Genomic DNA, 24,998 nt, shown 5'->3' with positions numbered 1-24,998 from the left:
CATTATGGACATGAACTGTGAGCACACACTTTTTAATATTGCTTAGTCACAAGACTTCTCCAGGGGGTCTTCCCTGATAGCTCAGTTGGTAAAGAATCTGCCTGTAATACAGGAGACCCCAGTTCAATTCCTGGGTCGGGAAGATCTGCTGTAGATGGAGCGACTTTCACTTCACTTCATCACAAGACAAATTGACAAGAGACCACCTGCTAATATTCTGAAAACCAGGCATGTTCCTTGCATAGAGACTACCACGTCCTCTCTTCCTCTCAGACTCTTGTCCATGGTGTTGGGTACCTCCTGGGTTTCTGCTCACAGTACTGTTTTCTGGTCTCATCCACATTTTTATGTAAGATTCATCAACCTGTAGATGAAGCTTGTCTGGGATGAAAATAGGGTGTTGGTCAGATTGACAAGAGCATCTGCTTGCACTGATAGTTACACATCTCTTTGTATATTAATACATTGGCATTCTGATTAGGATTTGGCTTTCTGTCTTACTTAGTGGGAGGGAATTCATGGTCTTTTTTGATAAAATAATGAAATGGCATATATGTTCTCTGTATTTGTGGGAGTGAAGAATGTGAGTCTGGGTTTAACAATGTGACTAACTAGATGAAGTTAAGATGCCTGATGTTGTTGTTCAGTCGCTAAGCTGTGTCCAACTCTTTGCGAACCCATGGACTGCAACCCGACTCCAGGAGTTTCACTGTCTCCAGGAGTTTGCTCAGATTCAGGTCCATTGAGTTGGTCATGCTATCTAACCATCTGACTCAGTTTTATATTGGTAAATAGATTTTATTGGTAACTAGATGGAGAATTGCATTGAAACAAATAGCCAAAATCACATTGAGTTTCAGGGGGCTTTTAGTTTCAGCACATGTCTTGAACACAGTTCATTCATCCAACGGCTATGTGTTGAATGTCTTTGCCAGAATAGAACCTGGGGGAAAAGGTGGGGCATAGGGCAGAGGGTTGAACATTCTCAGTCAGAATGAGAGCGTGTATGAAGTATCTGAAGCAAGAAGAAGATGGCATGTTAAAGCAGGCGGAGATCACCGAGAGGCAAGGAAGCCAGTGTGAGGATGATGTGAGAGCAAACTGGGGAAGTAGGCAGTACCTGGATCTGTTACTTGTTTCTGTGGCATATGTTGGTCTTCCCTCCTAGCTCAGTTGGTAAAGAATCTGCCTGCAGGGCAGGAGACCTGGATTTGATTCCTGGGTCAGGAAGATCCCCTTGAGAAGGAAATGGCTACCCACTCCAGTATTTTTGCCTGGAAAATACCATGGACAGAGGAACCGGGCAGGCTATAGAGTCCATGGGGTCGCTAGAGTCCATGGGGTCGCAAGAGTTGGACATGACTTAGTGACTACACCACCACGGCATATGTTATGTAGAGTATCATTTCATTCACTGGCTCTGCATGAATATGCCTGAATATATTTGGTTCACATCTGTCCCCTGCTCACTGCTGAACAAATTTGCACTATTGATGGACTCTTTTCTCTCATGTATACGCTACTTCCCCCTCTCAACTGCATCTTTTCCATTGGCTTTTAATAGCAGTTAAGTCCCAGTGGTGTGAAGGGAGGAAGAGGGATGTTCAGCCCAGGAAATATTGTTTATCATGAAAGAAGAGTGCTATTAAGTGATCTAGTCCCAAATATAAGGAACATATATACATACATATATATATATATATATTTATATTTATATATGCAGAGAAGAAAATTCCCTGGGAGAATATAAGCCAAAATAACATTATAGTAATATCATATGTATGCTATGATACATATGTATAAAGAATCTGCCTGCCAGTGCAGGAGATGCAGGAAATGTGGGTTTAATCCCTGGGTTGGGAAGATCCCCTGCAGGAAGGGCATGGCAACCCACTCCAGTATTCTTACCTGGAGAATCCCATGGACAGAGGAGCCTGTTGGGTCACAGTCCATAGGGTAGCAGAGTCAGGCACAACTGAAGTGACTTAGCACGCACACTGATAGATATGTATATGTTGGCTTGTGTGTGTATGTATATATATATATATATACATGCACATATGGTCAATTTATAGATTGAAATATCCATGGCAAAAAAACACACAAAAAAGCAAAGAGCTTTATTAAAGCTCTCTCATCTTAAGCACAAACAACCCTTCCTTGACTCCATATTCCCACTACAGGTATTGTTTTCTTTCCTCCCCGATTTTATCCGTGTTTGTTGAAAGCATTTCTGTCTTCATTTCCTTACCTTTGAATTCCCCTTCTCTAGTCTAGCTTCCATCTTCTTCACTCCATCAAAGCAGCTTTTCCTAAGTTCATAGTGGCTTTCTATTTTCAGTCCCGTGGTCCTTTTCTTAGTAAACATCTTAATAGCATTTAAAAAATTCATCTTTTTTGAACACCAGCTCCTCTTGACTCCCAAATTGTTTCAGTTCCTTTTCCTTTGTATTTTTAGCAATACGTTCCCCTCTGCAGACAGTACTATAAAAAGAGGTCTAATTAGTTTCTAAATATTGATATCCTTGAAATCCCTCTTCTGTGTTACTCCCTACTGTCTCCAAAATGAGTCTCATCTCTGGGGACTTCCCTGGAGGTCCAGTGGTTAAGACTCTGTGATGCCAGTGTAAGGGGCTCGGGTTCAATCCCTGGCTGGGGAACTAAGATCCCTCATGCTGCGCAGTGCAGCCAAAAGATTAAAGAAGAAAGTAGTCTCATCCCCTTCCCTGACTTGTTGTGAGAGGTAGCTTAGTGTGACAGGTCAGCCCACACGTCCCAAGGGCAGGGTGCCTGGGTTTGTATCCCAGCCGTGTGGGCTGGGCAAGTGTCTTTTAATTTCTAACAGTTTAGTTATATGTTGGGTTTCCCTGGTGGCTCAGATGTTAAAAGAGTCTGCATGCAATGCAGGAGACCTAGGTTCAGTCTCTGGGTTGGGCAGATCCCTGGAGAAAGAGAAGGGCTACCCACTCCAGTACTCTTGCCTGGATGATTCCATGGATAGAGGAGCCTGGCGGGCTACAGTACGTGGAGTCACAAAGAGTCAGATATGACTGAGTGGTGAACACTTTCACTTTCATTTTATGTTAAATAAGGATAATTATAATACCTGCCTCATCTAGTTTTAAAGACAAAATGAGTACATATATGTAAAATGCTTAAAACAGTGTCTGGAAAATGGCAGGAACCACTTGAATGTTTAGCTGTAGTATAATTTGTGAATGAAACATGAATTTATATTATCTCCATATGTATGGTATTCAGTTGCCTATAAACATCTCCTCTCTCAGCTCTAAGGGCACATGAGAGTCATGTATCCAATCTTTTCATGTCAGATGCTTCCATGAAGTACTAAGAAGAAAAGGAAGGAAAACATCAAACATAAAGGAGAGGTTCCCCTGGAACAGAGGTAACGACCTGAAATGGACTCTTTCCAAATGAGATGCAGTGGCTAGGAACCCGAGCAAAGACAGACATCCTGGCTTTCACATTTATCCTAAACAAACCACATTGCACTATATAACCCAGGGGCATTTTAGTAATAAGAGTTTAAAAAACAAACAAACAAACAAAAAAAACTTCAGAAGAATCCACCATCAGTAGTAAATGTGGTGCTTTGATTCAACAGTCTGCTTGCAAAAATAAATCATAGTGTTAACTGGAAAACATAAGGCAGGTTTGAAAGTGATGAAACAATAATGCATCTATGTCATAAAAAATAAGCAAAGTTGAAATAAAGATGATTTAAGTCCAAGAAAAAAAAAAAGTTAGTGTATCCAAGATAAAATGCATCGTATTTTGGTGTTTTGTTCCTGGAAGAAAATGTCTGGTCACTCCTGATGTTTCCTGCCTCAGTGAGTGGTTCTGCCATCCTGTTGTTTTACACAAGCCAGACAAGTAGATTCCATCCTCTGTGATCTCTTTTCTCTCATTTCCAGTTTATCACCCTGTCAACTCAACCTACTAAATTTCTAGTGAAACCTTGTATTTTGCAATGTTTACACTACCACCAACCCCTTCTGGAGATACCATCCTGTCTCATCTTAAGTACTATAAAAAAACATCTGTCTGTTTTCACTCTGTCTACTCATCACCTCCAGTAAATTTTCCACGCTCTTGCCAGAGTTCTCATTTCTAAAGGCCAGCCTGATGATTTTCCCTTGGTTTTATACTCTTCCATGGCTTCCCATTGATCTGAGGATAACGATCGATCAAAGTCTTCCATGTGGTCACATGAGCAATAAAAGGCACATTGGTGGTATGTACCCTTTATATTATATGACGAGTACATCATGAGAAATGCTGGGCTGGAGGAAGCACAAGCTGGAATCAAGATTGCCGGGAGAAATATCAATAACCTCAGATATGCAGATGACACTATCCTTATGGCAGAAAGTGAAGAAGAACTAAAGAGCCTCTTGATGAAAGTGACAGAGTGAAAAAGTTGGTTTAGCTTAACATTCAGAAAACTAAGATCATGGCATCTGGTCTCATCACTTCATGGCTAATAGATGGGGAAACAGTGGCTGACTTTATTTTTCTGGGCTCCAAAATCACTGCAGATGGTGATTGCAGCCATGAAATTAAAAGACGCTTACTCCTTGGAAGGAAAGTTATGACCAACCTAGACAGCATATTAAGAAGCAGAGACATTACTTTGCCAACAAAGGTCTGTCAAGTGAAGGCTATGGTTTTTCCAGCGGTCATGTATGGATGTGAGAGTTGGACTATAAAGAAAGCTGAGTGCTGAAGAATTGATGCTTTTGAACTGTGGTGTTGGAGAAGACTCTTGAGAGTCCCTTGGATTGCAAGGAGATCCAACCAGTCCATCCTAAAGGAAATCAGTCCTGGGTATTCATTGGAAGGACTTATGCTGAAGCTGAAACTCCAATACTTTGGCCATCTGATGCGAAGAGCTGACTCATTTGAAAGGACCCTGATGCTGGGAAAGATTGAGGGCAGGAGGAGAAGGGGGCGACAGAGGATGAGATGGTTGGATGGCATCACTGACTCAATGGATGTGAGTTTGGGTGGACTCTGGGATTTGGTGATGGACAGGGAGGCCTGGCGTGCTGCGGTTCATGGGGTCACAAAGAGTCAGACGTGACTGAGCGACTGAACTGAACTGAACCCTGTATATAATGTGATGAGAATGGCAAAGGCAACAGGTTGGTTCTCCTCCTCCAGTCCTATAACCCCGTCAGACCATAAAGAGAACATCAGACCAACCAAAGTTGAAAGACATTCTCATTTTGCACACTTCCTGAGCAGTGTTTCCCAGACTGTTAAGACCATGAAAAACAAGGAAAGTCTGAGAAGCTCACATCTAAGAAGCACCCAAGGACACGTGACAAATAAATGCAATAGGACATCCTTGATAGGATCTTGGAACAGAAAAAGGACATTAGGTTAAAAACTAAGGGACTCCAATAAAAATATGGGGTTTTGTTAATACTGTGTCAATTACTCATTGTGACCAGTGTAAGGTTTAGTTATATGGAATACCAGGAACTCCCTTTACCTTATCTTTCACGTTTCCCTGTATCCAAATTTATTCTAAAAGTTAAAAAAATAAATTTTTTTATGGGTGGTAGTGTTTCAGCTTAATTCAGTGCCATTTGCTTATTAGTTTTACTTCTATTTGATTAAGTATTACCTCAAGTTGATTTGAGTCACTCACATTTTTTTTAATGTGATTGTCATACGATTGATTTTTCCACAACAGAGAAGCCATTACATCCTTGTTTAATCTTTGGAAAATAAATCCCATCCTTTGTGACTGAATTTCTTAAGATGCTTTAAGAAACCAGGAAGATTCTAAGACGTTATGAGAGGAGACCTAGTTCAGAAGTAACAGGACAAAACCATTAAATTAGCTAAATGCATTGGCATAAAATCAGAATCAGTATTTGTGAGAGCATGATTCCAGACAATGTGTCTGTAAGATATACTTTACAAACTTAGTTTGATTAATTTTTGTTTTTCTGAGGATATGATTCTTTTCTGTAATTATCATTCTTTTTTCCCTGACAGGCTATCTGGTACTGCCTCCCTGAAGCTCCCTGTGAATTGAGTTATTCTCAATAATACTCTGTATTATGAAGGCATGATTTGAGTGGCTGTCCACTGTGATCTGGTTATTTGGACCTTTACATAAAACAGGTGGTTCTTCCATCTCATCAGCATGTCTTCTTATCCAGAATTCACCATCTTGTTGTCTGTGGCTTATTACAGGCGTGGCTCTATCCTATAGGTGGCCCCAGTTTATCCAGCTTCTTCTTTCCATCTTGGTCATTTCTTTTAGCTACTCCTAGTTCCCGTGTTGTTTCAGACTTTATCAGGGCTCAGATTATTTGGTTCTGTGTTTACTTATACTGTGATTAATTCCCCAGAGTCTTTGTAGAAGCTAATTCTGTTTGGCTCTGAGAGGATCCAGGCAACTCTGCCTCCAGTCAGATGGCATTTACACTCAGCGAGCACAGGACTGAAGCCCATAGCCAACGAGCAAGCCGCCTCTGATCTGTGGTCTTACTGTCTGAGCTCTGTGTTGGCTTAAGTGCCATCTTAATGACTCGTATGTGTGGGGTTTGATCCTGTTCACCTCGACTTCTCTGTTAACCTTTTTTGATCTGGCTAATGCTTTGAACTTGACCTATTGTAACATGACTCCAATCTCAAGAGCAAAAGCTATAGAGTCAGAGCAAGGTGTAAATCCTGCCTCAAAAGTTATTAGCTCTTTGATCTTGAGAAAGTTACTTCATCTCTGTGAGCCTCCATTTCTTCATTTGTAAAGTAAAACTAATAGTGGATTTGCAGATTGTTGTAAAAATTAGACTAAGTGGTTCTGAAGCTCCTGTAGAAAACTTGATGCCGAATACATACTGGCTGTCATCAGTATGATTATTCGATTGGGTTTATTACCTCATCTTCCCATCTAGTCCCGTCTAGGTGGCTCTCGATGACTCCCAGCCAGGTCTCAGCCCCCCATGTCAATTCATACACTCACATGTTTTTCTGTTTACTGTCTCTGTCATTATGAACAAAGCTGTCAACTTTGGTGCCCTGCTTCAGTGTTTCTTAAAACTCTATGGTGTGCCATTTGATTATTTCTCACTAGGTAAACATGTCATTAGACATGTTGTGTTTTCTTCCTTAAATGTTGCTGTCGTGTTCATGATAATGAGAAGAGTTGGACAGTCCCAGGAGCAGAGTCAGCTGGATATTTTGGTGACTGGGGTCTGGTGGGGGAGGGGAGAAAGAAGGAAAAAGATGCAAGGCAGAGTGATGGAGTCTGGTGCCAGAACTTGGGAGCCCACCTGCCTGAATTTGCAGCCTGGCTCTCCCACCTACTTGCTGTGTGGTCTTGGTCAAAGTACTTAACATTCAGTTACTGCAGTTTCTTCATCTGTAAAATGGAGATACAGATAATGCCTAACTCATAGTTCTCCTTGTGAGAATTAAATGTGAAATGCTCAGAGCACTGCCTAGCATGTATTAAGAAATAATTAAGTGTTCATATTATTAGAATTATTCTTTTTCCGATGTTTCACAACAGTCATTACATCAGATAATCTTACTGATAGATATGGCTAGTTACAACCTCAGTCACTTTGAAGTGTTAAGATTGCCTTTGTCTTTTTTAGTATACTGGCACAAATAAGTTTCTCCTTTCAAAGTACTCATATTAATAGCTGCTATATTTATGTCTATATTAGCACTTTAAGATAATTACCTAAATTTTTTCTTTAGATTCTTTACAAAAATATTCTTTGGAATATCCTCAGTAATAAGAAATATTTGTCTTTCAAATCTCGAGGATCAAAAGTTAGAGCCAACGTATTAAATTTAAATGAGTGATCTGTGTTAATGATCTCTTCTACATATTTGTATAATTTTATGTACTTGTGTAATTGCATCAGTTACCTAACTTTATGATCACATTAATAGGTATACAGTTAATACCCCTCTGCACACAAAATGCGTGTGTGTATACTTAAAAGAGAGTGTCAAGAACCAGTGTTTAAGATAAGCTCAGTTACTTTCATGAAGAAAAAGTTCATCACTGAGCCACAGTTCACTTAAAGTCACACAGAATCTCATGTTCCAGAAATTTTTAAGAAAGCTCAGGGACTTCCCTGGTGGTCCTGTGGTTAAGACTTCACCTTCTAGTATGGAGAGTGTGGGTTCGATCCCTGGTCAGGGAGCTAAGGTCACACATACTTCAAGGCCAAAAAACATAAAACAGAAGCAATATTATAACAAATTAAGACTTTAAAAAGTGGTCCACATTAAAAAAAAATCTAAAACGAAAGAAAGCCCATGTTTCTGACCTTACCCATCGAATCTACAAACTGTGCATTTGGAAACTGCATCCCCAGCGCTCTTACGTCCTTCCATATCCATGCATTCCTATAGGCACCGGAACACAATGGTACTGATCTTGGGGAACCTGCAGCAAAGGGTGCAGGTGAGCCCTGCTGCCAGTGAGATGCACAGTCTAACTCGATTTCAGAAGTATGCCTGCATCGACTGCTTGACAAAGTTGCACTGTCTTAACAGCCAGTGAACTATCTGTATGCACTTGGCATCCTAAACATGGCCATTTCAATTATTTTAAAGTTTCCTCTAAAAGTCTGCCTCATGACTTGAATGGAGACATGGTCATTTGTGCTAATTGCATTTTAGAATCTCTTATTATATGGGTGACAGGAAGCTAATGTTTACAACTTTTGTTCACATCAAGTACCATTAGGCACTTAATTATGTAACAATTGGCTACCTAGCTATACTTTGCAGATACCAGAAAGCATCAGTCTCTCTTCCCAGCGCTGTGTGTGTCTGGAATACATGTGCAGCGCATAGGCTCTGCTTCTCGTTGGGCTGTCTGGGTGGCCGCATGACCCTTGCTACTCAGACCCAGGCTGAGCTAGAGAAATCTCTGCCTGACTCCCAGACAGGGGGTTGAGACTGAGACAGTATCATTGCACCAGGGGCTCTGCCATGAGGCTTCTGAGAATGAGAGAAAGTAGGGACAGAATGACTCGGGGTGGGGGGGGGTGGCTTCCCAGGTGGCGCTAGTGGTAAAGAACCCGCCTGCCAATGCAGGAGACACAAGAGACTTGGGTTCAGTGTTTGGTCGGGAAGATCCCTTGGAGGAGGGCACAGCAACCCATTCCGGTATTCTTTCCTAGAGAACCCCATGGACAGAGGAGCCTGGTGGGCTAGAGTCCACAGGGTTACACAGAGTTGGATACAACTGAAGAGACTCAGCGTGGATGCATGCATGAGTGACTTGTGGATGTCCAAGATCATAGATAGTTGGATGATTTATATCTTGAGAACAGAAGACCTTAAAAAAAAAAAAAAAAAAGCTTCTGACACATAAGCAGAGAGTATTAGAGCCCGGACACTCAAAGTCCTCCTTTTTTGTAGATGATGCTGAACTCAGAACAGTGGACGAGCAGAGAGAAAGGCTGGTCCCAAACCGGGCTCCGATTTTGAGAAAATCACGCCTATCTTGCCAATTTTTATTTGTAGTTTCTTTAAGAGAAAAATTGTGTGGTCTAATAAGATACTTAGAAGATGAACTATTGTGGTCTGTCAGGTTATCGTCACGTAGGTTGGAATGTGCCTTAGAATCTCATCGTGGAGTGAATTTTACTGTAACGCAAGATCTCACCATGAGCGGGTATTGTGTTAATGACCATATGCCATCATTCCTTCCCGTCTGACTGAGAATGTGAATAGTGTTCCCATCGTGTGAACTGCTGATTGCCATCAGGCCACTCTGTTGTCATGGTTCTAGTTAAAAAATGTGAAAGAAACTAGATCTTTTCAACCTAAAGGTTCTCTCTGTGTAGTTAATTAAAGACATTTTCAGAAGACATTTGGATTGTGGGAAGCAATGATAGCACATCATGACATTTATTTCATTCCTTACCCCCGAGAATCTCAGTAATTGGTTCACCTATTCAAAACGGTTATTTCATCCGAGGGTAAAGATTCCAGGACCCCCAGCCAGACTCACCTAATTTATCTAATTGGCAGCATCTTTTACAAACAACCCTGGACATAGGAACTTTCTGATTTGTGAATGTGCCATTCACTTGTTTTGAGACAGTTGAATGTGAAGCTTATCTAATGTCAAGGAAAGTCTTTAGGAAATGTTGTTTGGCTGTTGTTTAGTCGCTAAGTTGTGTCCGACTCTTAGGAAGCTTTAGCCAAGAGTTAATATTTTATTTATACCATTGTGTTAAAGAACACATTTTAGAAATGAAAATTCCATATAAACTGTTGAAATGCTGAAGATTTCACTTTGCAGCTGAAGAAATAAGACATGAATGGCTTACCTGTGATAGCAAATAAAAAGATGGTGGCAGAATGGTCACCAGAACTGGAGCTTTTGACTTCATGTCCAGTGGTCTTCCTCCTGGGCTAGGCTATTCTGCATCATCAGAGGTATTCCATTTTATGCAGTTCTGTTGTGATATAAGAAAAAAACAGAAGGTGTACTTATTGCCTTGTGGGGATTTTATCTTCCCATGGAAGAGACGGTATGTGTATTCACAAATGCAGTTATGTTGCCTGCTACTCCTTTCCTTTTTGTTACCATAGAATCTGCTCAAAAGCAAAACAGAAATGGTCATATAGTTGCATAAAGCTGCTATCCAGTGATTCATTTGGAACATGTGTGAACAAGGGTGCAGGTGAGCCGGTGAGTCACCAATGTGATGTGCCCACCTGGAGACCAAAGGCAGATGGTGCTGCGCTGATCGTGATCTGGCCTCTTGGAGGGAAGGAGACCAAAGGCAGATGGTGCTGCGCTGATCATGATCTGGCCTCTTGGAGGGAAGGAGGAAGGGCCTCACTCTGTGTGGCCCCACTGTGGGACCTGGTGTTCATGTGACAGATCTTTCAAAGGGCCACCCATAAACTGGCATGAATTCAGAGACTGGAAAATGGGATGTTGAATGGATTAGATGTCACAGAGTAGTGACTGAAGAAGTTGCACATATTAGATGTAGAGAAGAACCATCTGAGTGGTGATTGTTGTTATTTAGTCTGTAAGTTGTGTCCAACTCTTCTGTGACCCTGTGGACTGTAACCCATCAAGCTTCTCTGTCCTTGGGATTTCCCAGGCAAGAATACTGCAGTGGGTTGCCATTTCCTCCTCCAGAGACTCTTCCAGAGTCAGGGATAGAACCCATGTCTCCTGCTTTGGCAGGTGGATTCTTTAGGGCTGAGCCAACAGGAAAGCCCATGGGTAATGACAGAGTCCCTCTAATATTTGAGAGACATCCATGTGAAAAGCACCCTAAACTTGAGTGCCTAAGCTTCTAAATTGAGTGCTGGTAAATAGAAGCTCCAGTGAGGCACCAGACCTTTTGGCTCAGGGCTTCAAAAGATGGAATGGGTTTCTGCCTCCCGGGGTACTGCATTTTCAGTCGCTGGAGGTGTTGCATGGAGGAGATATTTTAAAGGGCACCGTTCACAATTCAAATTTGCAGTTGGACGAGATGACCTTTAAGGTGCTTTGCAGCACCTGGGGTTTTATGATTCTATTTCTATTATGCTTCGACGCTGGGTATGTGTCACATTGTTTGAACCAAACACTGGACAGGAGCACAGTTTGGAATGTTGATGGCTCTCACATCTATTTTGTGTTTCAATTTCTGGAAGCGGTCTCTTTGTCTTTGAGGCAGTTTGGTCCCTGACCTTCTGTAACATTTGGATCTCAGCCACACTGTCTTTGTTTACTGTAAAGAGCATGGAAAAACTGACTTCCTCACAGTGCTCTGCGAAGTCTAAGGTCAAACCACTCACAGGTGAACAAACACAGTCTTTCCACCTTAAAATTGCCATTTGGCCCCTGTAAAATGTATCAGGGTCATAATACTAGGTAAGAGAAGAGAGGAGAGACCAGGGCGCTGCCAGCAGCCAACTATTAGTCATTTGTCATTCTGCTTTGTGAAGAGCGAATCTTAATTCAGTATCCATCCATCCATTTTGGGGAAGTTAGAAAACATGGCATGCAATTTTCAGTCCTCTGGAAACCTAGTGAATGAGCCCAGAGAGATCCTTCTTTTCTCTACGTTCGCATCATCAGTATCTCCCAGGAGATATTATAGAGACAAAGCATAGCATTCTTATTCACTTAAGAAACTTAAAAAAGAGTCACACTCATTGAGGTTCGTATCACCCAAGCTCGCTCTTTTATGGTAATACCTCAATGTGGCCTAATGTGTTGAGTTACTTTCAAGAAGCCATATTCATTTTTTTTTTTTTAAACTAACCTCTGCTATTCTTTGTTGGTATTTAGTTGCTAAGTTGTGTCTGACTCTTTGCAACTACATGGACTGTAGCCTGCCAGGCTTCCCTGTTCTCCGCTATCTCCTGGAGTTTGCCCAAATTCATGTCCATTGAGTCAGTGATGCTATCTAACCATCTCATCCTCTGCCGCCGCCTTCTCCCTTTGCCTTCAATTTTTCCTGGCATCAAGGTCTTTTCCAGTGAGTCGGCTCTTCACATCAAGTGGCCAAAGTATTGGAGCTTCAGAAAGAGTCCTTCTAATGAACATTCAAGGTTGATTTCCTTTGGGATTGACTGGTTTGATTCCCTTGGGTCTCTCAAGAATCTTCTCCAGCACCACAGTTTGAACGTATCAGTTATCTGGAGCTTAGCCTTCTTTATGGACCAACTCTCACATACTGGAAAGACCATCGCTTTGACTTACATGGACCTTTGTTGGCAAAGTGATGTCTCTGCTTTTTTAATATGCTGCCTAGGTTTGTCATAGCTTTTCTTCCAAGGAGCAAGTGTCTTTTAATTTTATGGCCGCAGTCACCATCTGCAGTGATTTTGGAGCCCAAGAAAATAAAATCTGTCACTGCTTCCACTTTCTCCCCCTCTATTTGCTGTTGTCAAAAGCAGTAGGTTCCCTTTGTCAAACAGAGGGAAGTGTCTTCCTGGGTGGAGGGTCTCATAAGCTCTTTGCAGACCCAGATGGTACCTCGTTCATTTTCTTCTCCCATCATGCTTCATACACTGTCTTACCCAAGAAGGTCCACATAACACGTTGGTGTGAATGTCACTGAACAAAACAGTGACCTTGTTCACATATTACATTACCCATTTACTCAGAATCATTTATTTTCCAGATCGAAGTTTCTATCTTAATATTTAAAGATTAATCACTGGAATTAATCTAAAGCAATATCACAATATTCCCAACATAAATTTGCATTTTTTTTCTTTTTTCCTTCAACAATGTAGGAATAAATCTGGCTTTCACTGTGTTTTTTTCCCTTGGTCTCTAGTATAAGTAGGCTCTTGAAATGCCCTAGTTATCTAACATTGCTCTTGAACTCCACTTAGAAATGATATACTAGCCTTTTACTAAAATATATCTGGGTATTAAAAGCCCAATTCTTTACTGCTGATGAGAAAGATTATTAACACTTTTTTTCCCCAGCTATAATATGAGGCAATAATACCCCTTTTTACTTCCAGAGCCAGAAGCAGTATGTCATATTAACCTTCATTAGCTACTTAAGAAATGAGGTACATTTGTTAATTTAGGATTCTGGTTAGCTAAGATTGTATGCGAAGGGTGATAAACTTGTGTGGTTTCCCCACTTTGCTGTGTATCAAAAAATAAAAGAATGGTAAAGTATGTCTGGTTACGGATTTTACTGCCTTGGTGTAATAAGTGCAGTGTTCAAATTAGGAGCTAGACCTGGATAAGATGGGTCTGCAGGTGATGAGCAAAGATTGACGTGGCTGGAGCAGGGAGGAATTGGCGCATCTGATCAAAACGAGCCTGAAGAGGAGCCTTAAGGTGCATGATGGGTGAAAGCAGGTATCATTGAAAATCTGGGCCAGTGGTGAGAGAGAGAAAACAGATGCTATTTCTATGTATCTAATTTCATGATGGGGCTTGCCCCTTGGATATCCTATGAGATGTTAAATTTTCTGTAGTTTTTTCTTCTGTGTAGCATCGCTTTATTTTTCCCATTTCTACCTCCATCTACTTAACTGATTCATTCAGTATTTTTAAAAAATGTATCAAGTATTGTGCTTGGAAAAACAAGGATGGAGGAGATCAGTTTCTGAGCTCAGGGAACTGCTTGATTAATTTATCCAGGTTTAAAGAAACATGCAGTCAGCTTTGCTATCATTTTTCCCTTTCCCCAAGAACACCTCAGTAATGTTTTTTCTTTTTTCATAAAGCCTCTAGAACCCCTCTTGGTTTTTCTCCTGCCACTACTGCGTTCAGGCAGTGGACCCTTATAGTCAGGCTATGGCAGGAGCCTCTTGGTCAGTCTCCTTATATCCAGTCTTTCCTCCACCCTCTATTAATTTTAACTCTGTGTGCTAAGTCCCTTCAGTCATGTCTGACTCTTTGCAACCCTATGGACTATAGCCCACCAGGCTCCTCTGTCCAAGGGATTCTTCAGGCAAGAATATTGGAGTGGGTTGCCATGCCCTTCTCCAGGGGATCTTCCCGACCCAGGGATTGAACTCCATCCCCTACACTGCAGGCAGATTCTTTATCACTGAACCACCAGAAAAGTCTTCCTATAATTTGGAACAATAATGGAAAAGTCACGTGCTTTTTAGGATAAGAGTAAAACGCCTTAGCCTTTTAATATGGCTCTCCCTGCTCTTGTCTGACTTCTACAAACCTTGCCCTCTGCTTGAACTGAATTGATCCCCTCATGCATCTCAGTCAGGATTGTGTGTCCCTCACCTTTCTGGTTTCCAGCTCCAAGGATGTACAGCATGGCAGTTAAAAAGGGGTGCTTAGGGGTCAGACGTATCGATCTGTTAGCCCTTACCTGCTGTGCAGTCTTGGGCAGCTTATTTAACCTCTCATGGGTACTTCTGTATCACTGAAAAGAGGTTATTAAAGCACTAAGTCCCTCATAGGATTAACTGTCTTCAGGGATGTGAAATGCTTAGAGGAGACCCTGGCATAAATGAAGGGCTAGTGTTTCATTCCTCTTGTTACTATTATTGTTATGGCCCAAACCTTGCCCCCTACCCTGGCCAGATGTTTCATAGCTCACTGCAGATCTCAGCGTTCTTTGGGGACCTTGGCAGACATATAGGTAGAATTCGTCTTTCCCTTCTCAGACCTTCTAGGGCACTATTTACCCAACATTCATTTGGTAGGCAGATTTAGACCTGTTTATTATTGTTACAAGAAATAAATCTTGAAGAGAGAGCAATTCAAGATAGTACACGGTTAGTGCCAGTAGAGCACAGGTTGCATAGATTACACATTGTCTGAGGGCAGGGGCAGTGCCTCCTGTGTCTTTGGTTTCCTTACCATGCTCTGGGCCTAGTTACTCACAAAAATAAGCCAAAATTACTGTTTTTTTCCTGATTCAATGGATGATGTCTTCAGAGGGTCAGGAATAGACCAGTCTACTGACATAGATGATGTACTGTCAGATACAGGGTGTTTTTACTGGTAGCATGTACACCTGAAGAAATAAGGAGCCATCCTCAGTTTTGGAAGGTTTGCCCAGACCACATGGAGAAGGGGGTCTGGACATCCAGAACGTGGTGGTTTATTAAGGTTTGTTTAGTGGCCGGTCGCCCAATGGACTAGAACAGAGAAGGAGGCGACAGAGAATAATGTGGACTGTGCCGGTGTGAGTGCATGAGCGTAGACTCTGGAATGGAGGACTGGAGAGGACATCTTAAATTCAAGTGTAATTTGTAAGGAAAGAATCCATAGAACTCGAGAGTTCGTAAGGGTTGATGGCCGGAAAGGCATGAAAAACCGCGGGGTTTCTTCCTTAGATGTCTTTGGAGTATCGAGATTGGGAGATGGTTGACCTCGAAGGTAAAAAGACACATGTGGTTACTGGACCATGAGCTCTCGGGTGGCAGAGACCGTGCCTATCTTCTCCCCAGTGTCCAGGACAATCCTTGACGCAAACACACCTGGAAGCTTATAATATGCACTTGAATGAATGAAGGGCCGCTCACCTTGGTACCTACAGTTCAGTAAGACAAGTTGTAGACAATTCCTGCCACCTGTTTACTGATGCTCTCCTTCCAGTTAGCTGGCATGCTCGAATTTTCTAAAGAGGCATACCTTTCACACCGTGAGGAGGATGTTGCATATAGGCAGCGTATTTAATTCTGGGATGACTGATGGATTCGACAAGGCCCTGAGGCCATCTCTCTCCTACCTGCCTTAATATAACCGGTACAACGTACCTGGGCAGCACAGCACCTCTTCAGAGAGATGCTCTGGAAAGCAGTTGTTTGCTCTCACCCTGCCGAGGAGTAGCAATATCCACGTGGCTTAAGGGCTCTAGCTACAGCCATGAGCATCATCAGAAAAATATCACCACCATCCGCCAGCCTGAGATGCCACAGGGAAAGTATGAGGCTTGTCAGTTCAGCGAAGCAGAAACATTTTGCTTGTTTTTAATGCTTACTTGCAGGAGAACTTCATTATGTGTTTGTACGCCTTTAAATGAGAAAGTGCATTTTTGGAAAATAATGAAAATCAACTCTTCTCCCTACAAAGGGGCAAGCTTTTCCCACTTGGGTGAATATTGCCTGCGCCATCCGCCCAAGAAGAAAGGGAGCGGTCTTGGCCAGCATCTTATTAGTCTAAAAATAAATTATTCAGAATGCAGGTTCAGATGCAGATTGCAGGGAGAGATAATAGAATTGGTTTTCCAAGCCTGATCATGCTATGAAGACATGGCGTGTGCTTTTCAGGAATCCACTTAAGTGGAATCAAGCTTTGACTAATACAAACTGGAAATAATATTGCTGCCATCCAGCTTGTGTTTGAGGTACAGCATCCTCAGAATGTCTGCAAGCACCCACAGTGTCTCTAGGCTATGTTAAGTGTGCATGTCTGCAAGTCCGGGTGCATTCACCAGCATTTCTTCAGAGATGCCTTTTTTTCTCATTGTTCTTTTAAGGAAATTTCTTCCTGGAGCACAAGAGGGGCATGTCTCACTTCAGCTCTGTCTCCCTCCTACTCCCCCTGCCTCGGCAACACAGTTGACCACATCAGCAGCCGACTCCAGTTGTCATGTGGCTTCTCATGTGATGCTGGGTCTGCTAGCACTTTGGAGCAAAAGCCTTTGTGACTCGGCACTCATGGACAGTAGCGTTCGGGGACAGGAGAGATTTTGGAGGGGGCGGGGAGGCCAATAACCCGAGAAACATCAGAAATAAAAGTCGCATGAAGTACTCTGATCTATGTATTATATATATTTTTTGAAATTTGATTTTAACTCTTGCTTTTTTTTTTTTTTTTAATGGTTTGTGTCTGTTTTTCCCACCCCCGCAGGCGCTGAGCTGCGCTGTTTTGTGTTTCTTTCTTTCTTTTTTTTATTCTGAAGCCAGACCGTCTTTCCTCACAGCTCCAGGGCTGCATCGCTGTGGGCACGCCAAGCTTCTCCTGGTTACCTGAGCTGCTGTTGCTGTCTCCCGGCTTCGGCTTCTTCATGGCGCACGGGAACCCAGCATCATCGGTCTACGCAGCGCAGAACAAGGACCTGCTGGTGGAGCTCTGGCCGGGGTCCCCTCGCAGGCAGGCGAGGGGACTCGGAGGACAGGGTGATGCGGGAGAAGACCCGGGGTGGGATGGATAGAAAGAACGCCAAGGACCGGGCAGGAGAAGTTAGGAATTTGATCCGTCCAATGCCCACTGGTCTTCCCCACGGCGCACCCAGCTCAGGCTGCTCTTGGGGATTAGTCTGGGAGGAAAGACCCATGGCGAGATGTGGTGGCATTTTACTTGAGAGTGGAGCTGAAGATGGATAAACCTGGTCTCTGATGTGTCTGCCTGCCTGCCGACGAGGCACAGTTGGAGAAAGGCAGAGCGAGGGAGCGCCTGAGAAGAAAGAGGAGAGGCGGAATGCCGTTCGATTGTCTGCCGCTGGCCCTGCATTCTCATTCTAGGGAGGAAGGCATAATTTATAACCCAGTCTATGGGTGGAAGAACTGTAAATTGTAGTCTGGATGTCCCCGGTGCTGTCAAGGAAGAAACTGATGAGCTAGGTGACTGTACCAGTGTCCCCAGGGAGAAGATCAGCCTTGCAGCATGGATTTAAATGCATGTGCATGCATGTAGAGACATGAAAAGAGGGCGATTTCTGACCAGTTTACACAGGAAGTCTGTCACTTGGCTGGATCGGGCTTGATTGCAGCTTGTATTTTCAGCTTCAGCTCAACACCCATTTCCTGACTAGCTAGAGAGCATGGCCAAAGCAGCTGCATGCAGAATTTTCTTGTTAATGTGAAAGCAACCCTCCTCAGCTTTAACTCCTTGAAGTTCTGAATGCTCTGTGCTTCGCTCGGACTGACTGTAGGGTTTTGTTTGCTTCTTCTTCGACAGATCCCCTGTAAACACAGCTGTATTCAGTATGATGAAAAATTCTATCCAGTAAATAGAAATCTGATCAATTTAATCAAAATAAATGTATCCCAGATGACTTTGAGACCAGCTGGCTACCACAGGCTTCAGATGCTAAGCGTACAATGGAGATGAATGCAATCTTATATTTACGTGTTTCTGAATTCCCGGATCAGCCTATAATTAAAAAAAGAAATCCTTTTGTAGGAAAGAGGTGGTCCTACCAGCTCTCAAGGTAGCTGGTTAGATTCAGGTGCGGATGTTGTTCATGAGATTTGGGATCACGATGTCGCATTTCGAGGGCGTGTGCCATGTGGCAGAGCAGAGTCATGCTCCACATAGAGAAAGCCTGCATCTACCTTGCCATCTGGAGACGCGGGTGCCCTCGAAACAGCCTCTGGTGAGGTTGGGGGAGGCACCTGAAGCTTGTTTTAGATTCCGATGTGTGGGCTCTGGTGCTCCAAGCCCAGCTCAAAACTGGGGGTGAGGTGCTTTCCCAGTTGTCATGGGGAGCTCTTCTGGGACGCCTGTCTGGCCCTTCCACTGTTTGTTACTATTTCTACAAAGGCGGCTCTGTGTGTTGGATTATGTTTGGCCAGCTGTTGGCGCATTCCTGCGGGTGGGGCTGGGTGGAGACCTGATTACTGTACTTGGAAACTGTAGATCTCTGTGCGGTGGAGAGCAGGGAGGGAATGCAAAGAAAGCAGGTTGGAGAAGCTGATCTCTCTTAGAGATTTGCTCCAGGTAGTTCTACAGCACGTGCAGAAAGGCTTCCAGTGTAGAGAAGGAAAGAGGGGATGATGCGGGGCGGGGAGCAGTGAGGGAAGGAGAATGCAACTGAGCAAGCCCATCAGAGAGAAAAACAGACTTTAGAACTTCAAAGCTGCATAGACAAGCAGAATGTCAGCAGCTTGTAATTAGTGGTTCATGGTTGCGTCAGCGCCTGCACCTCTCCAAGAATAACTGTGTGATGTGTGCCACAGAGTGAAGAAGACAGTCATAACTAAGTTATCAAACCTAGTTCAAACCAGGGCAAATGGAGTCAGGAATTTTTCTGTGTTTGTAAATCAAATCCTGATGGATTACACGTCTAAGACTTGCTGGGTTCTGCATAATTGAAGGCTGGATTATCCATTTATGGGGGAGGGTGGAGGGATATTGTATGTTCATTAAACGAAACTATGAACCCTTAAAAATGCAGATGAATCGTGCATGTAAATATCAGCGCGCTCTGCGTCAATACACGGTATTTCCTCCAATAGCCCCAAGCAGCTGTTGCCAATCTCCCCGAATCTCTGCATCCACACAGAGTTTTTATTTGCTCGGTTTTTGTGCATTCACGTGGAGAGGAGTTAAAAGTTACAGTTCAGATGAAATAGGGTCAATTAAATGCGAAAAATCGCATCTTGGAAGTGGGCAACTGCAGCGGGGTTCTGATTTTTGTTGCTGCCCCCGTGTAAAGCTTGCCGGAGCCTTGGCGGTCTCGCAGCCAAACAGCCGTCTGTTAGTAAGCCCGTGGGAAGTCGGGGCACCGCAGTGGTGGGGAGGCGAAGGCCACGTTCACTTCCCTCCCTTGTCTCTGGCGCTTAGAGATTGCCGTGTGTGTGACTCCAGCCCCACAAAGAGCCGGTGGGAGGAGCTGATTGGTCGGGAGGCTGGGGATGTTTACTCTTATTTGTTTTCAGCGCTCCTCCACGGCATTCATGCCGTATTTGTATTTGTGTTCACGCCGCACAATTACTCCTCGCCCTGCTTTGTTTCTCTGCCCGAAGAGAAGTCAATTTTAGTTCAGCTCCCCGGGTTTCGGCCTCCTGGCTAAAATCCTACGTATTGCTTTCCCCGGGTCTGCGTTTCCTTTTTTAATGTGGATTAGGGGGAAATCGGTGGCCGGGAAAGCCGTGCATATTCAATCAGTAGCTTTTGAAGCCGCGCCTGTCAGATAATTTAAATATATTTACTCTGGGGGTGCCGGAGCTGGCGTGGTCGGAGCCCGTTTTAATGTACCTCTTCGCTTTCGTCAAGGAGCGGAACCTGCCGGCTCAGAATGGCGTATTCTGTGCACCCAACAGGGTGGAAGACATGATTTTGTTTGTGTTAGTTCAAACAGCTGGTCATTAATGCAGTCCCCATTTCGCCACTGAAGTGCGGGTGGACGTGAATGGCTGCCTGATTAATGCTGTCCCCTCCGAGGGTCCTTCACCCAGCAGTCAGGCTCGGAGCAGAATAATGTAGCATGATGTGATTGCTCTCTAACAGGGTAGTATGTCATTGTGTCACCAAGCAATTGAGGTTATTACGGGGCAGGGCAGACAGACGGGACAGTGGGGTTACTAGACCGTAGCATTTTTAGAAATACAGGCCTGACCTACTTAGAGTTATTCTCTCTGGCTGGCAGCTGCACGGAGCATCCAGTCTTCTGATAGGCTGAGGCTGTTGCTAGGGGGGAATTAGCCTGAATTTTTCCACACACAGACTCAGTGACTGAATGATAAAAGCTGACTGGAATTAAAGAGATTTGGTTTAGTATTATACAGATGGATCGGCCCCGTTTTTCTTTCTCAAGTGCAAAGGAAGAGTGCAAAATACAGATTTTTGTGTCCATCTTGTTCCTTGACCCTCTGGTTCTCCCCCACCACAGAACCGCCAGAGCAAGGCAGTTATGAAATTTCGGTTAATCTCTTTAAAGTCGGGGGTCATGGAAATGATGTTGCAAATGGCAAGATATTTAAGCTTAAAGACCGCTGAGAATGACTAACAGAAGGTTAGATTATTTTTCCTCTTCTGTGCACTAAACTGTTTTGAAGTTGGGCATGCATCTTTCATGCACTGTATATTTAAACTCTCTCCCCCTTTTGGGCTTGAACAAAACATTTATATAAATTCTCTTCTATCCAAACAGATAGAAGCTTGCAGTCTCTGGCTTGTTTAAAATAAGATGGTAAGGATTCCAGATTTGGATGGGGGAGAAAAATATATATAACACTTTTTTTTTTTTTAATTACAAAGTATTTTTTTCTGGGATATTTTGGGTTTGGCTTATTTTTTAAAAGCCAGCCTGGTGTTTGTTCTTGTGGATAAAACTTAACTGCTCCCACCCTACCCTCTTGGCTTCACAATGTACAGAAAGATACAGGTTTTTTTTCTCCAGAAGATAAAGTATCTGCTGAATTTATCTGCATATTGTTTTTCCTGGTTGCTCATATAAGCACTGTGTGTAGAAAGTTCACATAATCAATTTTATATGATGACACCCCCTTTTTTTTATCTACTCCTGTATTCTCCAAGTATCTCTGAGTTTGTGATTTTTTAATAGATCTTTTCCAGAGGCAGATTTTTTAAAATAGCTCCTTTAATGAAAACTGAAAGTCCATCAGGATAAAAATTAAAACAATATATAGTCAAAAATACTTTGTTTTTTTTTGTTTGTTTGTTTCTAATTGCATACTATACTATGTTTCTAATTGCAAACAATATATAGTCAAAAATACTTTGTTTTTTTTTGTTTGTTTGTTTCTAATTGCATACTGTGCTTTATCCACAGTGTCCTTCTGTTACCTTATCTGTTCCTCTGCTGAAAGTAATCATTATCCTGCCTTTTTGATTTGAAATTAATTTTTGTAAGAACATGCTGTGATATCACAAGTACACATGGAGCTTGGCTACATTAGGGAGAGGAAGAATGTAGTTTCTTATAAACGTCTAACACTGGATTCCTTGGCCATGTGGAAAAAAAGTAAATTTAGATGTGGGGTTTTCTTTTCATTTTAGGATTTTAAAAGTATTCAAGTCTATATGGTGGTTATCACTTACACCAGATATCAGAGTCAAAAGAAAAAAAAATGATCGAATGATATCATAGCCAAGAAACTCATCAGTCTTTTCTCTTTTTTAGGCCAGCAATGTTTACATTTCATCATATAACTATAACATCAAGCTAAAACAGTGTATTTTCTGATGTTGTAATTGATGTTTCTTTCCCTTACTAGCTTTGAGAATCCCCCAAATAACATTTTTTTTTGTAAAGATTTCCAAACATACTAGTGATTTTTCTTTACTGAATAAAATACCAATGTATATTTGTTGAATAAAAAGTTGCTTTTGTGTGCTGCGCCTTCCAAAAATGAAGCCATTTCATTTATTATTTTAATAAGTGAACATTTTAACTCTTCTTCTTTGGGTCAGTGGATGATCATTTAAATATTTTAAGTTCAAAGTTATAGAGATAAAATGTCTCTTTAAAATCACTTAGGGGAAAATGTTGACCTAGATTTATTAACATTTGTTAAAGGACAGATGTTTAATTTTTATGTTGACTATAGCCTGTGTCCAGGTACCCGGGCAAATCAAATGTTTATTGTCTGTTTCATAATAAATTAATCACACTGAAGTAATTCAGTGTAAGTCTTATTTGATCATTAGGTTGTGAAGAATTTTTCATTGTTGTGGCTTTTATCCATTTCTGTTAGGTGGATCAAAAACAAAACAAGACTGTTATTTATGCTGCCTTGCTATAATTAAGCTTAACTTCTAGGTACTCACTTTGACTCTGTATGTTCATAGTGTTAATTTCAGCCAGTGCCATTGATCAAAAAGCCAAAGGAGCAATCATGGTCAATCACTGCATCAATCACTTATTCATTAGGTAAGTATCTACTTTCTGCTCACACGTGAGACTGGCTTCTCTAGTGATAGGTTTCCTGTGTTCTGTTCTGTGTACACCTGACATTGTGTAATCCTTAAAATTTGAGGGGCAGAGCTGATGGTAATAACATTAGATGCTTGAGATGATCGGCACCCCTGATCTCACTAGCAAGCAACGTCTCTTCCAAACCACCCAAACACTTTCATAATATTGAAGATCTGCAGTGAGCTAGTGTGTGTCTTTGGTGAAGTCATGAAAGCATTTTGTAACCCAGAGACTTTAGACATAGTTATTTAAGCAATTAATAGCATTTCAAAAACATTTAAATGGCTAAGCTGTATACTCCCTGGAATTGCATGAGTCACAGTTGTCTTGGTTTGGTTCCTCCTTTCTTTTCCTTTCATCTCCTACTTCTTGAAGTATGAGTGGGTTATCCTCGTGTGTGGCCACCCCTGACTTTGCCAAGCAGAGTACTGAACTAACCCTATTCTTTTCAATCCTCTGCTGACTTCTGTAATGAACTGAGTTTAGACCTGTCTGATTCTCTTAGGATGATGCCTTTTAGCCTTCCTTCTCTCCAGGCTCCTAGTTCATTAGAGCCATCCTTGTGTGGTATTTTATCTGCTTTTTCTCCATGAGTCTCTAACCTGATTTTCATCTGTGTGCCTGGTGCATAGTAGATGATTCACAAACATTAGTTGATTAACAAATGAGTGATTTAAGGGGAATCCAGATGCCAGATTCTAGAGAAGAATAATGACGTCTTCTATCTGGAGACTCACCAATGGTGTAGGGTCAGGGAGCAGCAAACTTTATTATTATTATAAAAGGCCAGACACCAAATGCTTGAGGCTTTGTGGTCCTTAAAGTCTCTGCAACTTTTCAGCTTCACTGGCATAGTAAGAAAGCAGCCACAGACACAGTGTAAATGAATGAGCATGGCTGTGTTTCAATAAAACTTTATTTACAAAGACATGCAGTGGGCCCCGATTTGGCCTGTGGACTTTAGTTTGCTGCCTCCTGGAACAATCATTACCTGTGATATTTTGAAGATGTGATTAGGCAGGATGTGTATTTAAAAAAGAAGAGACTTTCAAACGGTTGAACAAAAATTAAGACAAAAGGGCAAATATTTACTTGAGAAATATTGCTAATCCAATAAATTTGATTCCCTTGCTGATGACATGTGAAAGTGAAAGTCACTCAGTCATGTCTGACTCTTTGCGATCCCATGGACTATAGTCCATGGAATTTTTGAGGCCAGAATACTGGAGTGGGTAGCCTTTCCCTTCTCCAGGGGATCTTCTCAACCCAGGGATTGAACCCAGGTCTCTTGCATTGCAGGTGGATTCTTTACCAGCTGAGCCACAAGGGAAGGCCAAGAATGCTGGAGTGGGTATCCCATCCCTTCTCCAGGGAATCTTCCAGACCCAGGAATCAAACTGGGGTCTCCTGCATTGCAGCCCAATTCTTTACCAACTGAACTATTAGGGAAGCCCTAATAGCTACTGGGGAAGCTGATGACACAGGTGGGCAGTTTATTTCAAAATTCAAAGATGAAAGCAAGGATTACTGCTCTTCCTTAAAACACAATACTACTATATTATTGAATACATAAAGAAGAATGGAAAGTTTTTACTTTTCAAAATTGCCATTCTAATGCCAGTTACCTCGGGGCAAGGAGGAAGCCCAACCTCTGTTTGTTCAAAGAGCTAACGGAGCATTAGAATCTGTGCTCAAAGGTGAATCCGGAAGCGTTGCTGCTGCCTCTTGTTGTTGTTTGCAGATTCTTTTAATCAACTTAAATCCTGAGTTATTTTAGCAACCTAAGTCAGAACTTCTTTTCCCCCATCTCCCCAGTTGCTTTTCCATTAAATTGTACTTCACCTGCGGTGTTAGCAGCTCTATGCTCTCCCTTGTCATCTTGACTCTTGTTCTGCTGGGGGAGGGAGAGTCTCTTTT

General features: G+C 42.3%; 1 long non-coding RNA gene across 5 annotated transcripts in view; it reads left to right on the top strand.

Annotated features, from left to right (window-relative positions):
• Positions 1 to 22,785, top strand: part of LOC100847951 (uncharacterized) — a 413,745-nt gene extending 390,960 nt beyond the window's left edge. For 4 of the 5 annotated variants that reach the window (XR_003032262.2, XR_814917.3, XR_001494910.2 and 1 more), the window contains one exon: positions 17,327 to 22,785. This is a non-coding gene — a long non-coding RNA (uncharacterized lncRNA). The remainder of the gene's footprint in view (positions 1 to 17,326) is intronic. The other variant, XR_003032257.2, reaches the window with a different exon arrangement.
• Positions 22,786 to 24,998: the final 2,213 nt, after the last annotated feature.

This window comes from Bos taurus, chromosome 23 (assembly GCF_002263795.3).
Source record: "Bos taurus isolate L1 Dominette 01449 registration number 42190680 breed Hereford chromosome 23, ARS-UCD2.0, whole genome shotgun sequence".
Taxonomy (NCBI): Eukaryota; Metazoa; Chordata; class Mammalia; order Artiodactyla; family Bovidae; genus Bos; species Bos taurus.
Note: the sequence above shows the minus strand (reverse complement) of the source record. Positions and strands in the feature narration are given on the sequence as shown.